This window comes from Alligator mississippiensis, chromosome 1, assembly GCF_030867095.1.
Source record: "Alligator mississippiensis isolate rAllMis1 chromosome 1, rAllMis1, whole genome shotgun sequence".
Lineage (NCBI taxonomy): Eukaryota > Metazoa > Chordata > Crocodylia > Alligatoridae > Alligator > Alligator mississippiensis.
The window spans coordinates 124,339,100-124,364,054 of record NC_081824.1 but is presented as its reverse complement, the minus strand read 5'-3'; the positions used below and the strand labels follow the sequence as shown (position 1 = coordinate 124,364,054).

General features: G+C 45.8%; 1 protein-coding gene and 1 non-coding gene across 6 annotated transcripts in view; both read right to left on the bottom strand.

Moving 5' to 3' along the window:
* UTRN (utrophin) overlaps positions 1–23,090 on the bottom strand; it is a 631,944-nt gene extending 608,854 nt beyond the window's left edge. For 3 of the 5 annotated variants that reach the window (XM_019488372.2, XM_014605522.3, XM_059713704.1), the window contains exons 1-3: positions 22,727–23,090; positions 448–537; positions 24–78 (exon numbers count right to left, since the gene is read on the bottom strand). The gene's annotated coding sequence lies outside the window, so the exon portion shown is untranslated. Of the gene's footprint in view, positions 1–23; positions 79–447; positions 538–17,681; positions 17,815–22,726 lie in introns of those variants that run through there. The other 2 variants (XM_059713690.1, XM_059713697.1) reach the window with 2 other exon arrangements.
* On the bottom strand, positions 17,536–17,618 carry TRNAL-UAA (transfer RNA leucine (anticodon UAA)). The gene has a single exon. It is a non-coding gene; the product is annotated as a tRNA-Leu (tRNA).
* Positions 23,091–24,955: the final 1,865 nt, after the last annotated feature.

Here is a 24,955-nt window from a genome sequence, read left to right as displayed (position 1 = left end):
GACAGCGTGGGTCAGGCACTCACCCAAAGACGTGACTGCAGTGGTGAGTCCAAAGGGGCCAAGTCTCCTTGCCACGATCTGTGGGGAAAATCCCATGATAATAAGGAATACCCCAGCTTGGGAGAGACTAGGATTGGCTGCAAGCAACAGCCAGGGACGTCCCCAACTCCGAGAAGGGAATTGGGACGCAGGGTTTAACGAGCACAGCTGTAAACTAATCAATTACCAGCAGGGAGCGGCAGCACAAGAAAAGAAGAGAAAACCGGGGAAAGTCTCAGTAAAACAAGGGAGGCTGGGCACAGGCGATACTGACCAGCCCCAGCAAATCTGGAAGAGTAACCTAAAAGAAGGGTTACCCAGGGTTTTACGCCGGCAATAGGTCAAAGAGACGTTAGCTGCTCTCACTAATGAGTTAATTAGTGCTGCAGAGCACTGGCAGGGACTTACCTTGAGATTCTCAACGGCAGGGATCCTCTCCAGAGCTGACGAGTGGCTCTGGGAGAAAGTTGAGGAGGCTGTTACCTGCAACTTGGGCTGCTGTAAAAGAAAAGAGAATTTAAAATATATGGAGTGATTTAACATGTCTGGGGAAGTTATTCTGCGAGTACCGATTAACATCATACTAATCTCTTTCCTCCCTTCATAAGATCAAAGTCGTGGCAGGTGAGTACAAGAGGAAACGGGAGGTATTGCACAATCCCAACAACAATGTTACACATCAGGATGGCATCCAGTCCTGCCTTACCTATCTACAACAGCAAGATCACAACTCCCAGTACGGACCTAAATATATTGCTGAACTTATACACTGCATCCTCACACACAACAACTTCACTTTCAACAACCAACACTTCCTCCAGACCATGTATACAGCTATGGGCACCAAAATGGTCCCACAATATGCCAACTTTTTTTATGGGCCACTTGGAATAAGAATTCCTTAAGAACTGCACCAGCAAACCTTGCTATACTTAAGACATATGGCTGACATCATCATTTGGACTGAAAACCTGCAATCTCCGATAGATTTTCATCACAAATTCAATAATCATCACCCCTCCATCAGCCTATCTCTTGACTACTCAACCACCAGCATTTCATTTTTAGACATATCAGTATCCAGGATGGTAAAATGCAGACCACCATATACAGGAAACCCATGGACCAACATGCATATCTACACAGAACCAGCAATCACCCTAAACACACAAAGAAAGCTGTAATATACAGCCAAGCCCTCCGGTACCCCCAAATTTGCACTGAGGAGAACACCTTTGATCATCACCTCACAGATCTCAAAAGGGCTTTCATCCAACAAGGACACTCCTCCAAAAAGATATATTTCACTTTTGTAAACGCCACCTGGATACTAGGTAAAGAATTGCTGCAGTACAAAAAGAAAATCCCCACAAATCGCACACCATTAGTCATGACATGCCATCCCTCCCTGGAACCTATACAGAAAATCCTCAAACAACTGCAATCCATAGTAGAAGAACACCTAATTCTTAAAGAGATCTGTACAGAACCATCCATCCTAGCCTTTAAAATGAGCACTGAAGCTCACCAACCTCATCACCAGAAGCAAACTTCCTATAACCCAAAATACACAAAATGGATACAGATCATGCCAGGAATTGAAAGAAATGCAAAACCTGCTGTGACAGGGGGGGCCTCCCGGGGCTGAACTCTGTGGCCCACCCGCCTGTCACCGTGACAGCAGGCCTACTCAGGGCCGAGCTCTTCATGGCCTGCCCACCTGTCTCTGGGCAACTGCCCACTCATCTCACCCGCCACGCCTTTGATGATAATGAATTCAATTAAGATGATAATTAAGCGGAGGCTGCCCTTCGACTGCCCCGATGCCCAGGTGTGCTCTGCAGCTCCGACCTCCCCTAATACTGCAGCCCAAGCCTCGCAGATGGCATCATGGTGTTCAACATCTCACTGGCCCCACACTGGGCCCCAGAATCTTCCACGCGACCCCACTATGGTCTTCCCTACTCAGGCGGCCACTCCGCCATCATCTGGGCTACCTCACCCACCTGAAGTCTTGTTTCCCTCTCAGGTGTCATTCCCCCGGAACCTTCGGCTACCTAGCCCTAGCCCGCCTCAAGGCCAGTCAGGACCCCAGGCCCCCGGCTCTTGGACGTCCCTCACGGTGGGCCCCCGGCCCTTTTGACCCTCACTGGTCCTAGCCCCAGCATGGGCCAGTCGAGGGGACTCTCTCCTTCAGGCTGGGTCTCTCTAGCCACTCACTAACACTGGGCCTCACCGTGCCATTACTCCCTTCCTCCTAGGAGCAACCGCAGCACCTCGCCCACATCACTCCCACTCTCAGGGTCCGCCCTCTCTGGGCCCCTCACACACACGGGCCCTCTCGGCCCTCATAACCCTGGCCCTTTCGGCCCTCATCCAACTCAGGGGTCACCCACCCGGTGGTGGTGGGAGCTAGGGGTTAAGGTGCCCCAACCCACCTTTCACCAGGGTGATCACTGGCCTGGCATTTCCTGGGGGCTCCTGCGCCACTGAGAGCCCTACCAGACCACCCACTCCCGGCAGGGTGCAGTTTCAGGTCATGCCCAGGAGGCTCCTGCCAACCCCTTGCAGCTCCCCCTTACCTCTGGGTCAGACACAACAGCCCTAAAGCCAAGCAATGTTGCTGCCTGGCCCCCTGCAGCCAAACTGCCTGGTTTAAATAGGCCTCAAAATGGCTGCCCTAATCAGGCACCTGGAGGCTGCCAGCTCCAGGCCCTTAAAGTGGCAGGAGCACCCTGTGCTCCGCCACACCTGCCAACATATCGCCACCACTCCCACAATAACTACACCCCACAACAGAACCGTCATCATTTCTGAATCTTACACCTGCACCTCCAGAAATGTTATATATCTCATCCAGTTCACTAAATGCCCTGATGGAAAATATGTAGGAGAAACCAAACTACAAGTGCGTACCAGAATGAATACACACTGAAAATCTATCAAAGACAAAAATACCCAATTACCTGTGAGTGCACACTTCTCACAAGACAACCACTCTCTTTCCAATCTGTCGGTTTTCATCCTCAAAGGGAATTAACAAAACACTTTTCACAGATGAGCCTTGGAACTTCACTTTGTAAATCTACTGGCTACAAAAGATCATGGATTAAATATAGACTGTTGGTTTATGGCACATTATAACCTGCCTGCCATCCAATAACTCCAGGTAACCTCTCTACATTTTACCAGCTACATTCTGTCACCAGGTCAACACTCCCCTTCTCCCCCCCTCTTCCCCCACTCCACGACCTGTCTCACACCTATTGTCTCCCATGGTCTCTGATCCTCACTGCCAGGCATTTATATTTTCACAGACCTGCATTTTGCAGATTGACTTCTATTCTATCCAGAACACAACACAACACAACACAACACAACACAACAGCAGACTCTCCCTGCGCCTGAAGAAGAGTGTTTGGGCCCAAAAGCTTCCAAAGAGCATTTTTCCAACTATTTAGTTTGTCTAGTAAAAGATATCACATTGACCCAAAGAACCTTGTCTACCTGTCTTTAAACCAACACAGCTACAACCAACACCCCCTTTCACCACTAACAACACTTACATGAAAAGCCAGGATAGCAAAAAGTTAGAAAAACAGCAAAGGCATTATCGGGAGACAGTAAAGTCCTCTTGTCTAGATTCTGATAACCCATTCCAGATAATAATGAAGAATGGGGTTGATAAGGTCTAAAGGGAAAGACTGCAACCCTCTAAATTCAACAGGAGAAAATGGGAAGGCACAGTCTTTGAGGGTTCAGGAGATGTAATAAAATAAATTAAGAAAACCTGAAAGTTCTGCCTCCTTACTAAAAATACCATGATAGCTACTCCCCATCTATGAGAGGAAGACTTGTCTAATAACACATTCATATATTAAAGACAAACTCTGAGCACACATTATACTATCTATTTTCTTCTGCCTTTCTTGGTGGGCATAATGTTTGATTTGGAATCAGATTGGATTGATCAGATTATTTTAACATGATTGAAAAATTCCAGTAAAACACAGGTTAGCAAGTCTGAAACCATGCTAGCTTTTCCTTTTGGAGATTAGGCTACAGTAGTCAGCTCTCACAGTTTCACACTCATTAACCTTCGTGTTACTGGAGTTTTTCAGTCACATTAGACCAGTTTGATTGAGCTAATGTATTTGAAAAACACATGACATGCATTACTTTGCCAAAGAATAATGAGGATAAGAAGTAAAATGCTTCAAGGGTCAGCATTAGGTAATGACATGGAGAAGGAAGCAGGCAAAGAATTAGCAAACTCTACTGATAACATTTAGTTATTGTGGTTATGAAGTCCCAGAAATGATGCTAAAATACTCCAAATAGAATTAGACACAGTCAGTGAATTGAATAACATGCCAGCCATTGAAACCAAGCTTGCATAAATTCAAGATTATGTATAAACTAACCATATGTACTGGTGAACATTAAATAGGGATTCTATCAGGGAGGACAATTAGGAATCAGCATAGATAGCTTATTAAAGAGGTCTGTCTTTTATAAAGTAGTAGCAAAACTAAAAATAAGCTGCTGGGAAGCATTTCAAGTGTGATAGAAAATAATGCAGGAAGCATGATGATGCTGTATCAAACAACGGTAGGCATACCTTCACAGTACTGGGTTACATTTTAGTCTGGCGAGAGTGAAAAGATCCAGAGGTCAATAATGGTGGCTGCAGTTAAAGGAGGACTTACATACAGTGAGAGATTAAAAAACAAGGGATTATTTTGCAAAGAAAAGGAGAAAGTTGGATAGTATGTGATAAATGCACGGAATGTTTTGAAAAGTGTAAAATTTATTGGCCTCATTTTTTTACACAGTCTACAGTATGAGAAGAATTCATTGAAGTGGATGTCAGGAAATTTAAAGATAATGAAAAGAAATATTTCTTCACACATTTTATAATCAGCCTGTGATATTCACTGCTACAGAAGGTCACAAAGTCAAATACTGTAGGTAGATTTATAAATAGTCTAAAATATGTTATGACAAAGAATAATATTTGCAATTACAATTGGCACTGTAAGGGTAAGAAAACAAAGGCTTATTTTTCATTCCAATTACAGCATTATATAACTGACAGAATATCTCATACTTTTTTTTGCACCTTCTTATGTATCAGTATTGGTCACTGGAAATAGAAGAGCACTTGGTTTGATCCAGAGTGACAAGTACTGTGTTCTTACAAGGAACATACTTAGGTCCCACAGTAAGGTAATTGCTGAAATGAGATGGCTGCTGTTAATTTAAAAAAAAAAAATTAAAAAGTTATTGAATCATAATCACAGATTTTTTTTTAACCAAAATCTTTCTCATTCATCTCTTTCTAATTAGATAAATCAATATGATATTTTACTACTTATTGCTGTTGTATTCTTACACCTAAAACCCCACATTAGATGAATGTTAACATTGCAAAATCAAGCAATCAGAAGTCAGGCAATACCAGAATTAAGACTGCCTACACAATATTAATTAATTACTCTTTTTCACATGAATTATGACACAATCTTTAATTACACGATCATTTACTGTGGGTTTTTTACAGAACCTTACCCAGAACCGTGCACAGGAGGGTAGTGTTCGCTGAATGAGCAGCTATTCAATATTTTATTAGGTTCTCCAATATATGTCCTTGTGTCTACTTTATGGTACATTACTCAAATCTAGATCAAAGAGAAAGTTACTAACTTGTTTGTGGGCTTTTTTATACCTCTTATTACCTGAGTGCTTCACAAATATGAATTAATTTATTTCACAAACTTCCTGTTTAGAGATGTGGTTGTATTATCCCCATTTTTACAAGTAGAAAAAAAGACACTGAGATCATGCCTAGGCAGAGGAATTTTATTTAAGTGAAGTGTCTAGCACTTCACAGAGAGGCTAGTAATGCTGTTTCAGTAACAACACTAGACACATTTTTTTTTTAAATGGAAGAGTATCCCAGAACCTTATAATAGATGCAGAACATTTAAAAAAGATTTGAAGCATTTTCAAAAAGGCTTCACTAGAGGGCCCAGGTTAAAGCAAACTCTTGTGGGGATAGAGCAGTAATTCTCAACCAGGGTGCCCTGGCACCTGGGGGTGCCTTGAGATCTTTTCATGGGTGCCACTGGGTGTCATAGCACTGTTAGGTATGCAAACGTAATTCATAAAATGAACCCAAAGATTTCACTGCAGGAATCCACAGTGTTAAAAACATTCTGACCTGTTGTGGTTCTGAGTTTTTTGCAACAGAAGAATTATTATCTTTCTGTAGTAAAAAATAAAGCAAAAACTAAGAGCTGGCATTTTCTAAGGGATGGCTTGAGTCTATCAAGGAGTGCCTCGAGTCTGAAAAGGCTGAGAATCACTGGCATAGCTCCTATCTGTATAATGGAGCTTTATATCTATCCAGGACCTCCTGCTCTTCCATAATATAGATATTTAAAAATATAGATACTAGGTACACATTTTAGTCACTATGCTATAGTCAGTAGTAGATTTCTTTATCAAAGATTCATATAATTTCTATTTCAGTTTTCTAATTTTGTTCCATGTCCTGCTGAATAATCTCCATTAATTCATACTGCAGACTAGCAGATATTTAGAGCCAGCTCTGAAACCTAAACTGCATGTATAAAATCACATAAGCTTTTGCTGCGTATGCAAATTGGGTAGTTATGCATGGAAATGAGCATCTATGCACATTTGTCCATTTTTATGCATTAGTATGCGTTTCTCAGGTGTAGCAGATTCATATTAGAACACTGTGAGGAAAAATTTATATTAAAGTGATGTGTAATTGCCCCTTAATAATATAACTTGAAGTTTGTATAGTGAAAAATATTTGAATTAGTAGCTATTGTTTGTTAATGAACAGCTATAAAAACTTGGGATATTTTGCATTGGCAGCTTGACTTCCATGACAGTAAAAGGGTGAGGGTAGCAAAAATGTAGGTGCTGATATTTCTTAAAAGTTTACCTGGAGGCCATCTGTTAGGTGCCTGTATTTCTAACTGTCCCATGAGTTCCAATGCTGACCAAACTGGATTTCTTTAAAGGTTTTCAATACCACACAATAATTTTGGACAGGAAGTTTAAAATCCTTTATCCAACTCAATTTATAGGGAAAGAAATATAGATAGGACCAAATGTAATTACCATTACTGGAATCTGATCAGCATGCTGCCTTGCTAAACGCTTCAGGTTCACCAGTTTAATCTGATCATCCTCAAATATACTCTGGAGTTAATTTACCATTAGCATCCTGACATGCCCTATTACAAAGCAACGTCACATTGCAACTTTATGTGTAGAAAATGACGGCTGTGGTGGGGTGAGCAGTAAAGCACATGGCTAACAGCCCAAAGGTTGCAAGTTTGTAGCCATAGCCAAAGTGTTGTGGCACAGCTCTGTCAAATTCCAACAAATCTGTGAATTTTGCTAACTACCTTGTCAGAAGGATATGAAAAAGGAAGGACCTTAGAAAATGGGAATTTGGCAATTGAGATCACTATCTCAAGGCTGTGGCGCTGGTGTCATTGGGAAGGCTTTGACTTCCATTACCACAGTCCACTCTTTGGTGACAGAGGCAGTGAGATGCTGGTAAGGGACGGCCTCCACCTCTCTGTGCTGGGGAGGAGGCTCTTCTCAGCCACACTGGCTGACCTGCTCCACTGGGCTTTAAACTAAGCCCACCAGGTGATGGGGGACTACTGCTCAGCAAACCTTGCAAAGCCAGCAGGCCAAAGCACTTAAGGGAACTCACTCCTGCCCCAGCCCTGGAATGAACTGTAGGCAAGACCAGGGCCCCAAAGGGACATGACAGAGAGGAAAGGCAGGGGGGTTGCACTCTATGTCAAAGAGCACCTTACATCATCAAGGATTAGCTTTGGGTTGGAGGAGGGTTGGGCGGAGACACTGTGGGTCAAACTGCAAGGCGGGCATGGTGAAAGGGACCTTACAGTGGGTGTCTACTACAGACCACCCAACCTGGGGAAAGAGCTGGACTGGGACTTCTCCAGTCAGCTTATGGAGACGGTTAGGTCAAGGGATGTCATTGTCATGGGTAACCTAAACCACCCAGACATTTGCTGGGGGGAGCAGGCTCGTGTAGGTTCCTGGCTATATTACAGGACCTTCACCTTATCCAGAAGGTGCACAGCCTCACTAGGGGTAATGCCTTGCTGGACCTGGTCCTGGCCACGGGGGATGACCTGGTGAGGGGACTGCAGGTCCTTGACCACCTGGGCAATAGCGATCATCACCTGCTGAAATTCATTGTCCAGCGCAGGGTGTCAAGGGCTTATAGCAAGACTAAAGCCCTTGACTTCAGAAGGGCCAACTTCAATGAGCTTAGGAGGTTAGTGGGGGAGGCACTGAGGGCCCAGAAGGTAGAGGAGATGGGAGTCCATGAGGGATGGTTGTACCTCCAGGCCCAAAGGATAACAGTCACTGAGAGAAGCAAGGTGGGTAAGAGTTCTCAGAAACCCCCTTGGCTCAGCAAGGGCATTCAGGAATGCCTGAGGACTAAAAGGGGGGTGTACAACCAGTGGAAGGGAAGGGCTATCACCAAGGAGGAGTACTCCTCCTCGGCCTGTGACTGTAGGAGGGCTATTAGGAAGGCCAAGGCAGAGATGGAACTCAGGCTAGCGTCCAGGATTAAGGACAAAAAAAAGTCCTTTTTCAAGTACATTGGGAGCAAGAAGAGGGCACCAGGCAATGTAGAGCCCCTGAAAGACTCAAATGGTAACCTTGTGGCTACACCAGACAAGAAAGCCAATATTTTTAAAAGTTTCTTTGCCTCTGTTTTCTTGAACAGGGACTGGGACATCCCTCCTGCCAGAGGTAGGGACAATTTCGGGGATAGCTCTGTCAGGCCTTGGGTCAGTGCAGATGTAGTTAGGGATCTTCTGGAAGAGCTGGACATTTTTAAATCTGAAGGTCCAGATGCCCTCCACCCAAGGGTGTTGAGGGAGCTGGCAGGGGTCATCGCGGAGCCCTTGGCCTGGCTGTATGAGCATTTGTGGTCATCTGGCCAGGTGCCGAGGGATTGGAAACTAGCTAATGTGGTCCCCATTTTTAAAAAAGGGAGGAAGGAGGACCCAAGTAACTATAAGCCCGTAAGCCTCACCTCGGTCCTTGGGAAGATCTTGGAGAAAATCATCAAGGAGCACATCTGTGGGGGGCCAGCAGGAAAGATCATGCTCAGGGGCAACCAGCATGGGTTCATCAAAGGCAGGTCTTGCCTGACCAACCTGATTGCCTTTTATGACCAGGTAACTAAATCCTTGGATGATGGTGTCACCATGGACATAGTCTTTCTAGACTTTAAGAAGGCCTTTGACACTGTCTCTCACCCCATTCTCATTAATAAATTAAGCGACTGTGGCACTGATGCCTACACAGTTGGATGGGTAAAAAACTGGCTGATGGGGCACACCCAGAGAGTAGTGGTGGACAGGTCATACTCAACCTGGTGAGATGTGAGCAGTGGGGTCCCCCAGGGCTCGGCCCTTGGGCCCGCACCGTTTAACATCTTCATCAGCGACTTGAACGAGGGGGTTGAAAGCACATTGTCCAAGTTTGCTGATGACACTAAGATGTGGGGCAAGGTGGGCACACTTGAAGGGAGAGAGAGGCTGCAAATAGATTTAGACAGACTACAAAAGTGGGCAGATGAGACTAGGATGGGGTTCAACGTAGACAAATGCAGGGTACTGCACCTTGGGAGAAGGAATCCACAGCATACATACAGGCTGGGAAGCTCCCCTCTTGAAAGCACAGAGGCGGAAAGGGATCTTGGAGTCATTATTGACTCCAAGATGAACATGAACCACCAATACCAGACCGCAGCCAGCAAGGCCAGCCATACCTTGTCATGCATCCAAAGATGCATCTCAAGCCAGTCCAGAGAGGTGAGACTCCCCCTCTATACAACATTGGTCAGACAGCAATTGGAGTACTGCGTCCAGTACTGGGCACTGCACTTTAAAAAGGATGTGACCAGCCTGGAGAGAGTTCAGAGGAGGGCCACCCACTTGGTGAGAGGGCAGCAGGACAGGCCGTACGAGGAGAGACTGAGGGACCTGAACCTGTTCAGCCTCAGCAAGAGGAGGCTGAGGGGGGACCTGCTGGCTGCCTACAAACTCATCAGGGGAGATCATCAGCAAATAGGAAGAGCCCTATTCTCCCCAGCACTACCTGCAATGATGAGGAACAATGATAATAAGCTGATGGAGAATAGGTTTAGGTTAGAGAACAGGAGGCAATATTTTACAGTCAGGATGGCCAGAACCTGGAACCAACTTCCTAGGGAACTGGTCCTGGCCCCTACCTTGGGTAAATTCAAAAAGAGGTTAGATGATCACCTGTTTGGGGTCTTGTGAACCCAGCATTCATTCCTGCCTGAGGCAGGGGGTCAAGCTAGATGATCTGTTCAGGTCCCTCCTGACCCTAGCTACTATGAAACTATGACACTTGCCTGCCTATATACAAATGCCTGGAGCTTGGGGAATAAACAGGAGAACTTGTCCTCCTGCTAAATGCAAATAACTATGATGTCATTGGGATAACAGAGACCTGGTGGGACTCCACCCATGACTGGGCCACATGTATAGATGGCTATACCCTGTACAGGAGGGATCGAGTGGACAAAAGGGGCGGAGGCGTAGCTCTCTATGTCAAGGAAAGCTACACATCCCTGCAAGCCGACATTGGCACCCACAGTGGAAGACTTGAGACCCTCTGGGTTAAAATCCAGGGGGAACATGGCACAGAAGATACTATGGTGGGAGTCTACTACACACCCCATACCCAGGGTCAAGACCTTGACCAGGAGTTTGCCAGAGAATTGGCTGAGGCCATGCGCTCCTGGTGTATGGTTGTCATGGGAGACTTTAACTACCAAGACATCTCGTGGGAGGAGCGCTCAGCCAAATCCGAGCGGTCGCAAACCTTTCTCTCATGTGTGGATGACCTCTATCTGATGCAGGAAGTCTATGGGCCAATGAGCGATAAAGTGGTGCTCGACCTGCTACTGGCAACCGGGGACACCCTAATCAGTGACCTAATGATTGAAGGGAAGCTGGGTGACAGTGACCATGAGCTGATCACCATCTGCCGTAAAGCTGGCAAATCAGTCAGTAATATAGAAGTCCTCGACTTCAGAAAAGCTGACTTTGACAAGCTAAGGAGGCTTGTCAGAGAGGCCCTAAAAGGCCACAACCCAATGAAGAGGGGAGTTCAGGACAAGTGGTTGCTCCTCAAGGGAGCAATGCTGGATGTGCAAGCAAAGTCTATCCCGTCTCGAAGGAAAGGCAGCAAAAGGGCACAGCAGCCCCCTTGGCACTCCAGGGAACTGGCGGACCTCCTGCATCTTAAAAGGAAGACCTACAAAGGATGGAGGACTGGAACCACCACCAAGGAGGAATACTCTGCTCTGGTCCGGATCTGCAGAGAGCAAACCAGGACAGCCAAGGCTGTGATGGAACTCAAGCTAGCTACAAATATCAAGGACAATAAGAAGTCCTTATTTAGATATATGGGGAGCTGGAGGAAAAGCAAGGGCATCATTGGACCCCTGCTAAACCAGATGGGACAACTGACAACCTATGCCCATGAAAAAGCAAACTTGCAAAATGGGTACTTTGCGTCAATTTTTCACCAGACCCACGGGACACCCCTGCCCACTATGGGTCAGGGATGCCCGGGTGAGGGAGATTCCTTACACTTCATTGAAGCTGATCTCATGAAGGAACATCTTGACAGGCTGGATACCTTCAAGTCAGCCGGCCCTGATGGTTTACACCCGAGGGTACTCAAGGAGCTGTCAAGCATCATAGCTATGCCCCTGGCATAGCATATATATCCATATCTTTGAGAACTCCTGGCACTCTGGTGAAGTGCCCAAAGATTAGAAGAAGGCCAATGTCATGCCAATCTTCAAGAAAGGGAGGAAAGTAGATCCGGCAAGCTACAGGCCCATCAGCCTGACCTCTATCCTGGGGAAGGTCTTGGAAAAGATTATCAAAGAGGCCATCCTTAACAGACTGGCCAATGGCAATATCCTGAGGGATACCCAGCATGGGTTTGTTGCGGGTAGGTCTTGCTTGACCAATCTCATTTCCTTTTATGACCAGGTAACCTATCACCTGGACAAGGGGGAAGAGATTGATGTCATATATATTGATTTTAAAAAAGCCTTCGATCTGGTATCCCATGATCACCTCTTGGCTAAACTGGCTAGCTGCGGCCTTGACCTCACTGTGATCTGCTGGCTGGAGAATTGGCTCTGCGGCAGGACCCAGAGGGTGGTGTTTTATGGAAGTCAATCGTCGTGGTGCGCTGTGACCAGTGGGGTCCCTCAAGTCTCTGTCCTAGGGCCTATACTACTTAACATCTTCATCAATGATGTGGACATTGGTGTCAGAAGTGGACTGGCCAAGTTCGCCAATGACACCAAAAGCATCCACACCTGAGGAGAGGAGGGCGATCCAGGCAGATCTTGACAGGCTCATGAAGTGGGTGGATGAGAACCTGATGGTGTTCAACACCGAAAAATGCAAGGTTCTCCACCCTGGGAGGAAAAACCTGCAACTTGCTTATAGGCTTGGTAGTGCTACACTTGTTAGCACTACAGATGAAAGGGACTTGGGGGGTCTTAGTTTCATAGTTTCATAGTTGGTAAGGTTGGAAGGGACCTGAGCAGATCATCAAGTCCGACCCCCTGCCATGGCAGGAAAGAGCACTGGGGTCAAACGACCCCGGCAAGGTGTTCATCTAGCTTCCTCTTAAAGACCCCCAGGGTAGGAGCCAGCACCACTTCTCTTGGAAGTTGGTTTCAGATCCTACCCACCCTGACTGTGAAGTAGTTCTTACGGATGTCTAATCTAAACCTACTCTCCAACAACTTGTGGCCGTTATTCCTTGTTATCCCGGGGGGCGTTAGGGGAAACAAGGTCTCCCCCAAACCCTTCTGGTCCCCCCTAGTGAGTTTATAGATGGTCACCAGGTCCCCCCTCAGTCTTCTCCTGTGAAGGCTGAACAGGTTCAGGTCCCGTAGCCTCTCCTAGTAGGGTCTGCCCTGCTATCCCCAGATCATGTGGGTGGCCCTCCTCTGGACCCTCTCAGTGCTGTCCACATCCTTCGTGAAGTGCGGTGCCCAGAACTCCAACTGCGGCCTAACCAATGTCGCATAGAGGGGGAGATGCTTGAGATGCATCTGTGGCTGCATGACAAGGTATGGTTGGCCTTCCTGACCATGTCCCCACACTGTCGGCCCATGTTCATTTTGGCATCAATAATGACTCCAAGATCCTTTTCTGCCGCTGCACTGATGAGAAGGGAGTTCCCCAGCCTGGAGGTATGCTGCTGGTTCTTCCTCCCCAGGTGCAGCACCTTGCACTTGTCAGTGATGAAACCCATCTGTTCTCATCCGCCCACCTCTGTAACCTGTCCAGGTCCAATTGCAGCCTATTCCTCCCTTGTAGCATGCCCACTTCCCCCCACATCTTAGTGTCGTCTGTGAATTTGAACAGGGTGCTTTTTACCCCCTCGTCCAAGTTGCTGATGAAAATGTTGAACAGTGTGGGCCCAAGGACTGAGCCCTGGGGGACCCCACTGCCCACATCCCTCCAGGTCAAATAAGACCCATCCACCACCACTCTCTGGGTGCGGCCCTCCAGCCAGTTTGTGACCCATCTGACTGTGTAGGTATTGACGCCACAGTCCCCTAGTTTTTTAATGAGAATGGCTTGGGAGACAGTGTCGAAGGCCTTCCTAAAGTCCAGAAAGACTACGTCCACTGCTACCCCTGCATCTAAGGATTTTGTGACCTGGTCATAGAAGGCCACCAGGTTGGTCTGACAGGACCTGCCTCTAATGAACCCATGTTGGTTGCCCCTAAGCATAATTTCCCCTGCTGGCCCCCTGTGGACGTGCGCCAGGATAATTCTCTCAAAAAGCTTACCCAGGATCGAGGTAAGACTAACAGGCCTATAGTTTCCTGGGTCACGATTGACCACAAGATGAACATGAGCCTTCAGTGTGATGCTGCAGCTAGTAAAGCGAGCAAAATGCTGGCTTGCATCCATAGATGCTTCTCAAGCAAATCCCAGGACATCGTTCTCTCGTTGTACTCGGCCTTGGCGAGGCCAAAGCTAGAGTACTGCATCCAGTTTTGGGCTCCATAATTCAAAAATATGTGGAGAAGCTTGAGAGAGTGCAGAGAAGAGCCACGCGCATGATCAGAGGTCAGGAAAACAGACCTTATGATGAGAGGCTGAGAGCCATGGGACTCTTCAGCCTGGACAAGAGCAGGCTCAGGGGTGATCTGGTGGCCACCTACAAGTTTATCAGGGGTGTTCACCAGGATCTGGGGGAATGTCTGTTCACAGAGCGCCCCAAGGGATGACAAGATCGAACAGTTACAAACGCCACTGCAACTGATTCAGGCTGGACATAAGGAAGAACTTCTTTACTGTCCGAGCCCCCAAGGTTTGGAATAGACTGCCATTGGAGGTGGTTCAAGCATCCACTTTGAATGCCTTCAAGACACATTTGGATGTTTATCTTGCTGGGATCCTATGACCCCTGCTGACTTCCTGCCCCTGGGACAGGTGGCTGGACTCGATGATCCTCCAGGGTCCCTTCCAGCCCTAATGTCTATGAAATCTACAAAATCATGTTGGCTTATACTGAATTGTATCACTGAATTTTTAAAGTAATATCTGTGATGTGTTTTTCAGTTATGTTGGGGTTTCCTGGTATGTATGGATGGGTGCCTTTTTTTATTTTTCACTCGTGGCAGAATTCTTAAGTAATAAAACACAGGGCCAGAATTTGCTCAAGTTTAAATCGCTGGCAAAACATCTATTCATTTCCATGAGATCAGGCCCAAATCTGGCAGCTCTTCCTGTACCCTGGCAAAGTACATTGGAATCTTTAATGATCATATTTAATAAGGGTGGGACACTGTGTTGCTGGGAAGGAATGAGCTTTATTTCTTGTCCCGAGTCACATGACATGGCCACACGAGGACTACAGGAGGTCATATTTTTTGTCACATTGCCAAAGTCACCGTCCATTTAATCCCATGGCTACTAGTACGGGGTGCTGGCCCTAAGCTATTATCATCTACAGTAGCACACTCCCACCAGAACCATCCCTCATATCAACTTGAAAGTTTTATCTAACAAATTGTAATTAAGTTTCCCTTCATGCTATCCCAAGGAAGCATCTACCAGATCGGAGCCTGTCTAACCATTAAATGTGATCCCTAGCTTGCTCCTTTGGCCTTTTGGCTAAAGGCAAGTGAGACTTGGGGGTATCTGAACCCTAAGACCTCTGGGCTTGGGGCTGGCACTGAGTATGCCTACCATGGATCTGGGACTATCTGAAGGCTCAAGCTGAATGACTGAGCTCTGCTCAGTGGATGAACTTTGGATCTGATTTGTCTAATTTGGCCTGAGACACGAAAGTTAAAAAAAGGTGAGTCACTGCCAGAAGTGTAACTAGTAAGGCTTATGGCCTGAGCCAGCCACCCCTTTCTCCACCTACCACCTCAGCCAGCCCTGCTCTGAGCCAAGGGCTACTTTCTCCGCCCCCGCCATGTTACAGCTGACCCTTACCCTTGCTGCTGATTGCTATTGCTAGCAACTGGCGCTTTGGTGGGGAAACAAGTGGCAGCTGCAGTAAGAGGGCATGAAAGACAGTAGGAAGGAAGGCGTAAGTATGCAGCACGCTTGTGGCCTCTGCTTTTGACCTGTCTGCTTCCACTTCTGATTCATCAGTTCTCTGATTCTCCCATCCACAAAGACCTCCACACACACTCTATGATCTGTGAGCCATCGGTTGCCCTGCTCTACATGAATTTAGAGCTAGCTAATACTAGTTTAATATATAGTATAATATAGTGTAATTCAGTCAATACATTTACAATGTAAAGTAACTGGATATAAACCAGATTTGAATCAAATGGTTCATATAAATTGAAATGGTAGTTTAACCAATTCATAGTTTCATAGTTTCATAGTTGGTAGGGTCGGAGGGGACCTGAGCAGATCATCAAGTCCAACCCCCTGCCACCGCAGGAAAAAGTACTGGGGTCAAACGACCCCAGCAAGGTGTTCATCTAACCTCCTCTTAAAGACCCCCAGGGTAGGAGCCAGCACCACTTCTCTTGGAAGTTCATTTTTGGTTGGTTTAACCAATTGGATTAACCATTGGTTTAACCAATTTGTTTTGGCTTAACCAATTAACTTTAAAGAAATAATAATTTTTGTGAAGTTTTGCGTGTAAACGAGGCCACAGTTTCTTTTGTCCATTATACATAGTTCCGGGTACTGCACCCTAGAAATACACTTGCATCATGTGAAATGTCTGATCATGGAATGTGCTTGTGTTGCCAACTCAGTATGTATCTAAATGGTTTTGGTCTTGGCACACAACTCGTCTTCACCTGTATCTCTGTATCTGCTCCTGTATCTATCTGTTCCTGCAGCTACCTGCATCTTTCTGCATCTGTGAGCAAGGTCCAGTTTTCCAACCCATGTCTCTGTCCGCATATATGTCTTTGACTGTTCGCACCTTGTTCTCCACATGTTGTGAAGCCTGCGTGGTTGCAGTGCCCTGTGCCTGTTCATGTACACCTCAACTTCTGCCTCAGTATGTCTGCATGCCTCCTGGTGGTTTCTTTCCAGGTGGTTATGCCTCTGCATGTGCTCATGCATCACTCCCTGCGTGTTTGCTTAGCTGTCCCTGCGCATCTGTGGCTGAGCCTCTCTTTCCTGTGCTGGCATGTCAAGCTCTGCCAAATCTGTGCTAGGCTGCGCACTTGTGTTATTTGCAGCCAGCCTGAACTGTCCCTGCATCTGGCACGCCTGTCCCCACGTGCGTGTGAGCACCAGGACCTGAATTACACTCAGACTCTTCGGGGCGTCTGCAGCGGTGGCAGCCATAAGCCGAAAGAAGCTGCCACCTCAGCTGCCTAGAAAGGTGCAGGGTGGGCCAGGGGCTCTCATCTTTTATGGGGGGTGGGTCTAAACCCCTTCCCCCATTTCAGACCACACACCAGGTCTGAAGGCACTTGGGTCAATCACTGCAGCTCTTCTTCAGGGTAGTGGGTTGTAGCTGGGTTGGTCTTTGGGTAAATGTGATCTCTTTTATTAAACCAACGAAATAGTTGGTAAACTGTTCTTTGCCAGCTTTCAGCGGGTGGTTGTGCCCAAAAGTCTGCAAAGAATAAAATTCCCAACTATTCTGTTGGTCTAATAAAAGAGATCTACTCTTGCCTTCAGTGGCTTGGCACACACCCTTGCCCTGCTGTGCAAGCAGCAGTAGGGCAGCAGCGTGCAGCATGCTCCTCCCTTCCTGGGCTTAGCTCGGTGACAGCGACAGCCCGGGCTCTCCTGGGGCCCCCGCCTTTCTTCCCTGGCCACTTCCTGCATCTTCCCTGGCTACTTCCTGCATTTCACAACAGGCAGGGAAAAAAACAGCAGCTACCAGGAGTGGGGTTCGAACCCACGCGGACATACGTCCATTGGATCTTAAGTCCAACGCCTTAACCACTCGGCCATCCTGGTGCGGGTGCGGAAGATGCAGGCAGACGCGCCTATATAGAGCAATACGCGGCGCTCGCTGCTCACCTGCGCGCACCGCCCCCTGCCCGGCCGGGGGGAGGGGGAGAGGAGAGGAGCTGAGCCGAGCCGAGCCGAGCCCCCGGCCCGGCCCGTGCGGGCGGGCGCACAACCCAAAGCAGCGCCGCCCGACGCGGCGCTGGCTCGCTGCGGAACGGAGCGGAGCGGAGCGGGCGGGCGGATTTCACGGGGAGGGGCAGGAGGAGCCTCGCGGGGGCGGGACCGCCTCCAGCCCCGCCCCCAGCCCGCGGGGCCCGGACACGTAACGTACACGTACACACACGTCTGTGTGTGTCTCTTCACCAGACCCTTTTCCAGACACACACACACACACACACACACACAGCCCTTCACACCTGCCCCCTTGGTACACATTCCCTTGCGCCCATGTGCGTGCACACACACGATTGTGTACCCCTGTGTAGAAAGACACGTACACAGCCCTCCCTGCCTGCTGCTTCTGCACACATTGTCTTGCGCCCACACGTGCATGCGCACACACACGCGACTGTGTACTTCCATACCGTACCCCCACCCTGTGCTGATTTCCCCCCTGCCTGATACACACCCACGCAGGAGCCTCCTCTGTGCCCCCACGTCACCTACTGCCACTGCACCTCAGGGCCCAACACCAGGCTCTAATGCATGCCCGACCGTCCCCTCCCCTGCCACAAGCAAGCAATTTGGGGGGTTTAGAAGGAAAGCACTTCCACACATATTGCAGCAACACCTTTATTGCAGTGCAAACTTCAGCGCCTCTCAACCAAGGTGCCTCAGTATGCTGGGGTGCCAGGTGATCCTGTTAAGGGTGCGGTGAGGTGCTATGCAATGTTAACACTGTTGGGTGTACAAGCATGATTTGCAAGAGAAGCCCAGAGACTTCAAATAGGTAGTGTTATTCTGACCTGTTGGAGGCTTTAGGAGTTCAGAAGAATTGCTTTATTATTTTCCAGGAGTCAAAAAAACAAGTGAAAAGGAGGAGTTGGCATTTTGCAAGGGGTGTCTCGAATCTAAAAAGATCGAGAACCACCATGCTCTGATGGATGTCACTGGCTTTTTGCCCAAAGCTAGCAGGACATACGTATTGTCCCTGCAATGCTGGCCTTAATTTTCTGTTTAATTGATGGAATAAAGCAGCCTTAGATGTTGCCACCTTGTCCCCAGAGCTACAAGTGAAACATGCTGCCACCATCAGGAACATATGAATTGGAGGCTGCTTACGCTACTTCAGATCCATTGAACTCAGAGCGTTTTGCTTATTCTTTGTCCAGTTTGAATGATCAGGAAATGAAATTTAAGGTGACAAGAGAGTCATTGAGAGCAAGGAAAAGCAGCAAAGCCCTATGGTGTAAAGCATTACCTGGCAAAACTGTGGCTTATTGAAGGAAATACAGAACTGTTTAGAGCATGACCCAAACTGATAAACAGAGGCCTTCAGACCACTAAAACAAAACAAATTACTTATTAGACTGCATCTTAAAATTAAGTGATGCAGCCTTGTCTGAAAACAGGTATTATTTTACATATTCAGAATTGTATGCTGGAATGAATATACCTTGCCGTGACTGATAAAAAACCTAGAAAACTTCCTTCTAGATGAAAAATGTGACACTGTAATTTTGATAGACTGTTTAGTATAAATTAACACTGATGACATAGCTGCGCAGAAGTAGGGATTAGAATTCAGGCCTTTCCCCAATGTATTTTATAGGCAGGATCCTTTTTCATTGTGTTATCACTGGTTCTATTAAGGTTGCCTGTTGTAAGGAGTGAGGCCTTAGAGCTTCAGCAAGAGTAGTAAATATACCTCCATTTAAGTCAGGCATTTAGCTGGGCCTTGGTTATTCTTCTGGGAGGTGGCCTTGCAGGTTCTAACCATTTACACTGAACAAGTACCGTATTTTATGGGGTTTAGATTGACACATTGTTCAAGTCAGCCCCATGTTTCTGTAAAAATAAAATTAAAAAAAAATAAAATAAAAAAAAGGTAGGACTTTTGTATGTCCATTGTATAAGTTGAAACCACCCCAGTGTGAGAGGCAATGGAAGCCCAGGTGAGCTTGTGGGAGAGGTAGCATGCTGGCGGGCTCCTGGGAAGTTGGATTGGGCCCCTGGGAGCTCAGGCAACAGACGGCCTGCTGGCAGCCCGCCTGGCCAGCCCCAGGGGGTTGCTGGTCCTTTGGAAGGAAGAACTGGGTTCCCCTGCAGCTCAAGGGCTGCCTGGCCTGGTGGCAGCTTGCCCCCTGGCTGTGGGGCAGGTGGCAAGGCTCTGCCAAAAGTAAGATCATGCTCCTCACTGCTTCTGCCTTCAGCAGGAGCCAGCAGGATGCCTGGTGCTGCTTGGGAAGTGGGTGGCTTACCCCAGGGGCAGCACCAGGTTTGGGGCAGGGCTCTTCTGCTGCTGGTGTTCCACCCACCCCTGCCTGACACCCTATGCTGCCCCTGAGGCAAGCCAGCCCCTTCCTGGGTGGTGCCAGGCATCCTGCTGGCCACGTGCGCCTGCTGAAGGCAGAAGCGGTGAGGGGCCAAATCCTGCTTTCAGCTGAGCGCCCCACCCTGCCCCGTGCCTGGGGGTGAGCTGCCACTAGACCGGGCAGCTTCTGACCTGCAGGAGGACCCCATCCTTCCCTCTGTAAGGGCAATGCCTCCCCTTCTGGGGCCAGCTGCCTGACCTCCCAGGGGGGTCCAGGCAGCACTGCTCATAGTGACAGTGTATAAGTGGAGGTTACATTTTAAAAAACAAAAATTGGGTTTCAAAACTTGACTTATATGCTGTGAAATACAGTACTCTAAAGAACTAGGCTACTGTATAATGCATGATCACTGCTACCAACATAATAGAGTGAAACATGCTCATTCTTTGAAAAAAATAGTTGTAGGCATTTATGCTTAAGACTCCAGGCTCAGGATCCTGCATAGACCAAAGGGGTCAGAGCTCTGGAAAGTGACAAGATTTCAGAAACACTCTTGTTTCAAATTTCCTATTGGCTGGCTCTACACAGCTGTTTTAGGCTGTCATTTGGAGGGGTCTAACTCTGCATATCCAATATAGGGAGGATTTGGATTTTACTTTGGGGGCTAAGCTAAGCATTGTGGCATTTAAGACCCTAATTGGTAGTAGCTCCAAATAACAGGGGTGCTCAACACCTGGCCAGATCCAGCTCCCAGTGCTGGGCCAGATCCAACTCCTGGTGCTGCATATCGTATTCGGACACACAACCCCAAATAAAATGCTTAATAAAGGAAAATTCAACCAGTATTTGAATAGTAAGGTACTGTCATTTTCATTTGGTAATTGATAAAAAAAAAAAAGTGTTTCCTTTTTTAGTGCATCCAGATTTAAGCAATAGTGATATTGCTGTTGTTATTCTTAACCTAATACATCCAGTCAGTTCTTTTCCAGTTTTCCTGTTCATTACTATTTAAACAATACTCACCCATTTGATCAAACTAAATTACCTGCCTGGTCTCAGAATGGCAGGACTGAATGTAATACTGAACAGAAGCTGAATATTTTACAGTTGTTTGTGTTACCAAAACACATTTGGTATGTGTAAATTCCAGTCCCTGGAATTATAAAGCACATAGTATATGGCAATAAAATAGATAATAATTCAAAGACTGCAAGATAAAAGCATTCATATTTTCCCCTCTTCTATTTCCTGTCAAGAAAAGACCTTGTAAGCCTTTGAGATATGCAGCTTCTACAAGAAGTTGAAATTTGCACAGTGGGCATATTTATATGAGACACGTAATGCACAGAAGACTAATTCTACTGTGCATTAGCATGCCTGGCAAAAAATGTGCTAATGCACAATAGACTTAGTCTAATGCATGTTAACATCACGTAAAAAGTATTCAGCTGCACTGATGTGCTTTAGCACTGTAATTTTGGCGCGTTAATGAACGTGTAAACACACCTTCACCACTGAAGAGCAACCACCCTTAGTTACTACTTGTGGTAATGGAAATTTGCTTAGGTTAGAACTCTGGAACGAAAACTAACTTGCGAAACCTAAGTGGAAGTATTTGGATCTAGATAAAGACAATTATTTTTCTTGGTGTCCATCATTCATTTTTGCAGCCATATATGTTGCATTAATTATGGAAAATGTAGAACTTGCTACATACCAATTTAAGTTTTAATAATATTTTTAACCATAATATAAACAAATTCCATAGACAAAATACCTATTACCAACATATCAATAGACATCTACATATTACAGTCAGTAAGTGCGATCTCTCCTCTACTAACACTGTCACAATATTTTAGGTTGGTGGCTTGGGTTAATTGCTGGTATTTGAAACTTCAGGGAAACCACTTCAAAAGAAGACACTCCTGGCATGTGTATAACTTTGTATACGAGTAACTCTGTTGAAAAATGCAAAGTATTACAGTCGATACATACGTCATCTATGAAATGACATTTCCTGTCTTGATCACATTCTTCATTCTTGTGATACAAAGTGTGAAGTATTGCAACTATGCCCTGTTTGTTTCTCTTTCAAATCATTACTAATCACCAAAAGCCAAGGAAAGGTGTTTATTTATTCAAATGTCTAACATGCAACACAAACCAGGCTTACACTGAAAATAAAAAAAAAAGAATTAAAAAATAGAAAGGTATTCTTATCTTGGGCTGAGAAACCCAGTTTAAAAAACAATATAGTGCTAATGAGGCAACTTGGATTAGCAAGCCAGGTTTCTTTCCCTGGACACTTTACAAGAAAAATAAATGTTTAGTTCAATTACTGTTATTTAAAATGGGGAAAGAGAAACTGCCAGACAGTTGCTCTAACAGGCTGCAGAGGAATCCCTTAAATTGGAGTTACAATGTAAGTGTGTTGCCCCTCAATAGCTCTAATGTTAAATATACAGTGCAACAAAAATGCAGTTCTGAAACCCCAGCAGTGGTATAGAGTAATTGCATACATAACAAACCCAGTCACTTTAGCCATGTCTAGTGTGTTGTACACCAAACCTTTTAGTTGTTGGCAAGTACACAGGAGTGATTCAAAGTTTCTATACTTTATTCATATTCTAATCTTACCTTCTTCAAAGAATAAACTGGATGAGACTGGCTCCCATCACCATGGGAGGATCCTGACACTCTCACCCATGTCTCCATGCAACTCCTGGCACATTCATATCTGCTTTTCACTTTAAAAAGAATAAGGTGAGGGGGAGGGGAAAAAGACTTTAACTGCCACTGCTAGCAGATTCGTCACTGTGGCTTATCACAAACAAGAGGGTGCCATCTGCAACCATGCCATTTGCATCTCCTTAAGAACAAAAAAAAGTTTCCTGTAACATTAAAGAAAGCTTCCTAAAGCTTCATACAGTGCCTAATATCCAGCTATGTTTATTATTTCCCCCCATTCATCCTATGGACATAGCAATGCATTTCATGTTCTGTAACTACAGCTAAACCATTTCTTTCCAAAATTCAATGTAACGGTGACTAGGCAAGTTCAGGAACTAGTAAATTATCTCTATCACACTCATGTATATAGAAAGCACAATGTTTAAGCAATACATATTTACAAGAAACAGATTGAATCTCTTTTCATTACTGGAAGCAGCTGTTTTATTAAAATGTAGTTCTTCAAAATGCAACTGTAATGGTTTGTGGAGTTGCGTGCTATTTCTGAATAGCACTTAGATTGAATTTTCCCTGTTTGGAACCTTAGATGGTGATTTTGTCTCCCCATTCCTCAGTTCTCTACTAGACTATGAAAGTCAAACTTCATTTGGGTTTTATACCACTTTTGTCACTGTAGTATCAGAGAGCCTATGTTCCTTTTGGTCTGTACATCCTTGCTTGCTCTAACAGCTGTAGGTACATAGCATTCTGTCCTGTTATACCTGTGCAACTATATTGCATTAATAGGAAAACAGGGCACGTCAGTTAGAAATTAGTGAACAGTTCTGTCAATGATGCAGAAGCTGGAAGAGATGCCAACTTTACCTCAGAACAGATATGTGCCCATTCAAGAGGATAGTGAATGTTTGTTGTTGCAGAGGTTGAATTTAAAAATGAAGTGGTGACCCAATCTTTAGATGTCCTTATAATGTAGTTTAATCAAAGATGGGGAAAATATCTAATCGATTATTCCTAGTCACAGTACTCTTAGATATAGGCTCCTTTACGACTTCCATAAAACAATTGCATTTTTAAGCAATTACACTGGATTCTTCTCATTAAGGAATAGTATAGCTATGCACACACACACACACACACACACACACACACAGAATCTCTCTTAAGAGCCAAAGACACAAGATATGAATGATTATTAGTAATGTGGTGGTTTTAAACATACTCCTAAAGATATTCTAGGACAGGGGTGTCCAATTTGTTTGGCACTGTGGGCCATATTTAAATTGCAGGGGTTTACATGGCCCAGATCCAGACTGCAGGGCTTTCCATTGGCCATGCGGACTATTAACAGTGATGTTAATCCCCACAGCTGCCAAGGCTGGTGTTTCAGCATGGCTCTGGAACCCAGGGAGTTAATGCCACCATTGCTTGTCCCCATTTTTCCCCTGCTATAAGTTTTAGTCCCTAGGGACAACTAAAAATGCTGATTTTGGTGGTGGGTGGCGGAAGAGAGAAAGGCAAGCAGCACAAACTCCCTGGATTCCAGAGCCAAGCTAAAACAGTAGTTCCAGTACTTATCAGGATTAACATTGCTGTCACAAGGGCTTTAGCAGCTGTGTCAACAAGCAGCCAGATCCAGCCTATGGTGATGTGGGCATTTGAAACTCATGTCTTAGAACCTTCAACTGGATCCTCTCTTGTAATGAAGGATCATCTTAAGTGTGTCCATAAAACACAGAAGGCAAGTTAAATATTCAAAACAAAATGGGTCCTTGTTACGAAGGCTTGACTCTGGCAGTGAATGTTGGTAGGAATTCCAGCAGTTCAGTAAGTTGGTGAAAGAGTTAATTTGGTTCACTGGCTTTTAGAGCAAAAGGTCAGACAGTCAGAATACAAAGAACTATTTGGATCTATACAGATTCAACATGAAAACATGTTCCTTTACCTCTTTTCCTTTTAAATACTTTTGGAATGTGCGTGCATAAAAATAGAAACACAATTATATTTGCACAGCTTTATGTAAGTCAAAATAGTTAAAATAAAGCAGGTTCTTCCTCCCTCCAGCTTTCTCCTACTTGATGTAGATCTAGATTCTGACACCCTCCCTGTCCCCATATACAATACCTTTCTTCACAAGCAAACGGTTTCATTGACTAATGGAAATTACTTATGAAGTAT